Raw genomic sequence first — 6,144 nt, forward strand, 5'->3', positions numbered from 1 at the left:
CCTTATTTCTTTCTTCAAACGTATGAAGTTGTATATGCAAATATAATTGATGGACCTGACAAGAAAGTCGGTATGCACTTGCATTTTGAACAGATATATCATGTTAAGGAGGGGTATTTGCGAAAAATACCAGTCGAGAGAATGTTAAATTTCACGAGCCGTAAGGCGAGGGAAATTCATTCTCAAGACTGGTATTTTTCGCAAAATACCCCTCAATAACATGATATATCTGTTTAATTACACCGAATGTTTTTGTACTAAAACGCATTGATGATCGTGACGTCACAAGCCTCCAGTCGGATAGAGTATTTTTTGGCAAATACCACGGCAGAGAGGGTAAAAAAGGCATATCCTTTTAGCAATTACCCCGGCGGCGTTAAAAATGAACGATATTCATTTGATAACAGTAAATTGGTGAAAAATGCACTGGCTATTAACCAATCAAAACCCCGGATTCTTACATAAGGTGTAATTATGATTAAACATTAATCTTTAATGAAAAAATCAACCCTTTTGTTTTGAGGTAACACAATAGCAAATATGTGTTAGAAATTATGTTCTACATTTCCATTTTAGTTGGACAATGGACTTGGAATTCTGTAATATTGCCCAGTTCAACAACGCATGTTGTTCTAAGAATTAATCATACATTTAATTCAATTTAGGAAGAACAGTATGAATGTTATATATTTTTTTAAACCAATGTTAGAAAAGATAATAAAAAATATAAACCAAAGTGCAGATACAACACTTTAACTTTAGTTTTCTTTTACAATGTAGAGATGGAACGGTACTGTTCACCAAAAAATGTTTATTCAGATAAGCGCTTTATAATATGATAATGACTATAAATACTAATAATAATAATACAAGAATCATGAAATTCAGACATCCCGTAGCACATATGTTTAGGGGGATTATAAGCATTATCGTAAATATAAAACTATGCTCATTGCCATCAAGAATCGACATGAAACCAACTTCTTGATATCGCAGAACGTATACAATAATAAATTTTCAGTGATAGTTAAGTTATTTTCAATTGGCATTTGTAATGCAATGTACTAAGTGTGTTGATTGCCTACTCTAAAATAGAAATGATACTTATATCCAAAAATACAAATGTTTTATATAGAGGAAAGAATCGGATTGTATCCAAACTTAGTAAATATCAACTGACAAAACTGCCGTATTAAGTTTTATTCGTGCTTCAGACATTTAATTAGCTCGTAGTTGTAGATCAAGGTTAACGAGTTATAGTGTATGTAAATGCTTATATACTTGATAATATCATTTGACACTGAAATCATGCTTTTCTCATTAATTACAATTGCACATGCATTACATATTTGCTTTAACAGTCTATCTTATTGATATTACATGTGTCAATTTTCTAGGTCACTTTTTCTTAACTGCGGCTGCTTAAAACATTTGATAGTTGAACATTTGAACAAAGAAGAGAATCATTATTAATTTGCAATATTTGTCTTCCAACTATCGATTTAAACTACCGCAATAGCTATATGTTCGTTGGCAACATAGTTAACATAATTTTTAATATAAATCAATGTAGCATTGATTTTTTGTCCTTTCTTTATTGCAACTAAAATAGCTCTTGGGTTCTGAATAAAACAGTGAACTGTGAAGTCGTTTTTCTCAAGTGAACGAATCATCAGTGAGCACCCTGAATCATCAACTAATTGAGTGCTCAGCATACCGAAAAATCAATAGATTTGAGGAAAACTTAAGTTAGCTTATATTTTACATCGGCTGTGTCAGTGTTCAACATGTCGCGCACAGAGAGGTATTTGAATTTAACACAGTGTTATTCGAATTATGCCTCGAGTGTTAAACGTCTCTTTGTCATTAAATTCAATTGTTCCATTTTTTTGTTTGATGAACATGAATACTTAAGTATCTCTTATTTTTTCTTGAACATGCATTTGATGATCAAGTTTACAGTTATTTGAAGTCACCTTACTGCAAGTAGTGTCGGTCGTCATAGATGTTTGCTTTTTTTTTGGTTTAAATTATTATGTTTGATAAGTAGTTTAAAAAATTGAAAATTTAAATGCAAGCAAATATTAAAGAACATTTGGTGGCCTACGTTTGTTTTTCTGATCTTTGGTCGGATCTCTTTGACACATTTCCGTTTTCAATTTTATCATTATTTTGTCGGTAACAACATCTTTAGAAATCTTAGTCCAGTTACCAGTATTACAAATAGTTGATTATGTACATGAAACAAGAAGCAAATTAATTGTTACGTAATTTAAAAATACCACTCACTTATTTACTTGATAAAATTAGGATGCCATGGTGTTGTTAATTGACATCTTTAGTGTGAAAAATGTAGAATACTTAAAAACAATGTAAACCAAACTATTCAGACATATAGTTCTCTCTTTTTTTTTTTAGCCTCATAGTGCAATATTTCTTTTTACATGAGCATGAGAATCAAACAAAATATTTAAACACCAATAGACCAGACCGCCCACTTCAATGTTCGTGGTGCATCGCCATATGATATTTTGGACCAGTGGTACAATAAAAGGAATATATGGATTAAAATTAAGAAAAGTTTGCCCATATAACCCGAAAAACAGACACACAAAAATTAGTTTCCGATATTTTAGTTAAATAAGATGAGTAAACATGATCAATAACTTTTCCTACATTAAATAATTGCAGATGGATTGTTGAAGAGTTTAATCTCAAAAACATGCAATAAGTGTCTGCTGAATGAAACGTTGTAGTAAACGGGTTGCAATCAAACCAAGAAAAATCACGACCTTACACGAATAAGTTTTGTACTGAAGTTGTATTTTAAGACTTGTTATGTCTGTGCTAATTATTATACAGACATTATATGCTGAACGATAGATCTAACTGTAATTAAGTTTATTATTACGCTGAGTTTGGCAACATCATTACTTTTACGAAGGAAGGTCACGATCCGATTTTAACCTATTACGTTTTAAAAAAGCTGAACTATATTTCAGTATTCAAACATGTATGAAGCCCGTGTGGGTTATAATTATCGCAATCCTCTTCAAAAGTTATATTTGCTTGTATTCCAATCTCGTAAGTTTTGACTTTTTTTATTTTTATGTTTGCATTTGATATCTGCAATCTCTTTATTACAGTTACAAATGAGGAGTTTTTGAAAGAGTTACCAACAGATCTACACTTACGTCGATTGTCTTTAATGTACAGCAGTATTGACGTCAGAGATCTGGTAATACATTTAGGATTGTCGACAACAGACGTCGATAACACAGTTAATGCAGGGGATCCAAAGATATGGAATTTTGAAGTTATTCGACAATGCAGAGATAGCCATGCGGTGACATTTAAAGAAATCAAAAGAGCAATAGCAGCAGCTGGAAAGGGAAATATCCATGCACTTTGCAAGGTTAATATGTAACATTAACAGAATCCTGTTCCTTCATTAGAATATCATCTGTAGTTCTTCAATTCACCATTTCCAGGTTCAATCCAATACTTTCTACATACATAAATACCTGTTCCAAGTAAAACATATGACAGTTGTTGTACAATCGTTTGTTGTGCTTGTGAATTTGCCAATTGAAAGGGGAGTTTCCGTTTAGAATTTTTCTCGGAGTTACTTTAAATGGCGATTATTAAAAAAAAAACAAAAAAAAACAACATTGCAATAAATTATGCGCTTCCAACAGGGTAGCATTTAAAAATACTAATATCGTCTCATATTTGTTTTAATTAAAGGTTGACACGTGAACGTTCAAAGACAATAATGAAAACCCAAATCTAAATTTCAGTGAATTTAAAACCAAATTAGATATTTGACAATGTATTTAATATCAGTCATTATTTTTTGGTAAATGCAAATTACCAGAAGGAATATTCTGTTTCCTTTAAACCTCAAGGCATCTTCATTTCAAAATTACGTTCAGACACCGACAACAAAATCACGCTTAAATTGATGTTCAGATGTGATAAAACACAATCTATTTAATGACGGTCATGTGATCATGTCTCACTTATAAATATATAAATGTAGTAAACAGTCCATCAATGTCACTATGTAATACTATCGACAGTAGTTTACTTATTCGTATATCTATTAGCAAATTTATAAGAGATAATTTACGGTAACATACAACATCTTAAACAATAGAACAGTTTATGATTATGTAAAAATGACAGTTGCACCAAACGTTATGCAATCAAATTTAAATGCAAATGTAGTTTTTGTTCTTATAGAATCGTAACAAACAGTTGATGTGTTTATGCATCATATATAATGTATTTTGTTCTAAATATTTGTATTCTCATATTTTACAGCTTGTGAAAGGTGATTTTATTGGTTATGGTAAGTTCTATGAATCAAACTATATAGTTATTTTTTTTTTTTAATTATTAATCATAATTGTGGTTGATCAATATAAACTTGAAACAATTCCTTTCAGAGTTTCTCGATTGTCATATCATGAAATGTTGTCTATTACCGGTTTTCTAATTCCAACACGACAGTAACCACAAGTGAAGCTGTTCCTATATATATATATATATATATACAGTTAACTGTATCATCTCAGATCACACTTGGTGCCTACAGTGGTTTGTGTCCTTAATCTTCAATGTTGACCAATGGCCTATTTTGTGGCTTGTTGATAGTCTAAAACTTTATTGTGTTATATCCTAAATTTACAAATGTTATTACCTTATCTATTCCTTCGTCTGTGTATTGTTAAACAAAATGGAGATATAGTTTGCGACAACTCTCCATAGGACATCAAAATGATACAGAAACATCTATGGCAAGAAAAAGAGAACAAAAAAATAAATCTTTGTCAAATGTTGACTTTAAAAAATAAAAAAAACATGATTGAATATAGATACATTGTGTAGATGTGTAAGATGTACATACATGATTACACTATTTTCAGTCTACATACAGTTAAAAAAATCACTGTTCTTACCAAAGTGCTAGGATATATCTTTGTTCATCATATCTTACGTATTGTTTGACATATAAACCATACCAAACATATGGAAATTAAAGTCTGAAATTATGACTAATCCAGTAGTTTTTTTATCATTGAACATTACAGACAGGGAGCCGGAGAAGTGGGATGTAGTACCTACAGAGGAACACATTGACAGATTAGTTCCATTGGTTGGAAACAAATCTCTCCCATTCCTGATCGAACTTGGCATGGATTTCCATACCTGGGAGCGGATAAGCCACAAGCAAAATGAACGAGATTTGGTACGACTGAACAAAGATATTTTAGAAGAATGGAGTAACACGTTTTGTCGGATGCACAGTCTTAAACCAACCTTGAGGACAATTGCTCAGTCATTTAGTAACATAGGAAAAAATGTTAAAATTGTGGAAAATGCTTTACTAGATTTGTTTTGACTCATTTTTTGTACTTCCACTGTTACATCTCTATGTTTTTACATAAGAGCTGATATTGAACTATTTGTGGAATAACCATATTCAATTTGAGATATTGAAATTATAACAGTTCAGTTGAACACACACTTGCCAACATTATATGTACATAGTTTTAATTTGACTTTTATACTAATATAATAACATGATGAACATCGTGTATTTTAACTGAATTATGGTGTTGATATTGTAAAATACTAGTTGGTTATGGTTCTTGTTCAGGTCTTTTTCTTACATGCTTTGTTTTACCTTTAAGAAAACAACTGTCCTAAACTGATGATATAGGAGATTTTGATTTACAAAGCAATTTACAAAGCAATTTATCTAATAAATGTCAATATAATTCTGTATGTGTGTATATTGAACAATCTTAATAATGTACATTGAATAAATATGGTTTTTTTTTAAGTTGATAATGCACTGTTTTATCCATCAGTAGTTATTTTTGTTCTTATAGAATCATAGAAATTATAGAAAGTAACCTTGAACATTTATTTCAAAGAGTTTAAAGCATTTCGACTTACCTGAAAATAGTACCAATCTATAGTGTGACCTATAGAAAAATGTATAAATCGAAATTCAATGCAGAGACAAAATTCAAAATTAATGTTTTAAATATTTAATTTAATTGTATAATGATTGATGCATTCGTCTATCTTTAATAAGTAATTATGATTTCAACATGTTCAAAACCCATGTAC

The 6,144-nt window shown here is 30.5% G+C and overlaps 1 long non-coding RNA gene across 1 annotated transcript; it reads left to right on the plus strand.

Annotated features, from left to right (window-relative positions):
* Positions 1 to 3,149: 3,149 nt before the first annotated feature.
* LOC143059254 (uncharacterized) lies at positions 3,150 to 5,840 on the plus strand. Its single transcript, XR_012973452.1, has 3 exons — positions 3,150 to 3,415; positions 4,327 to 4,354; positions 5,097 to 5,840. It is a non-coding gene; the product is annotated as an uncharacterized LOC143059254 (long non-coding RNA).
* Positions 5,841 to 6,144: the final 304 nt, after the last annotated feature.

The sequence above is a fragment of the Mytilus galloprovincialis genome, chromosome 14, assembly GCF_965363235.1.
Source record: "Mytilus galloprovincialis chromosome 14, xbMytGall1.hap1.1, whole genome shotgun sequence".
Taxonomy (NCBI): Eukaryota; Metazoa; Mollusca; class Bivalvia; order Mytilida; family Mytilidae; genus Mytilus; species Mytilus galloprovincialis.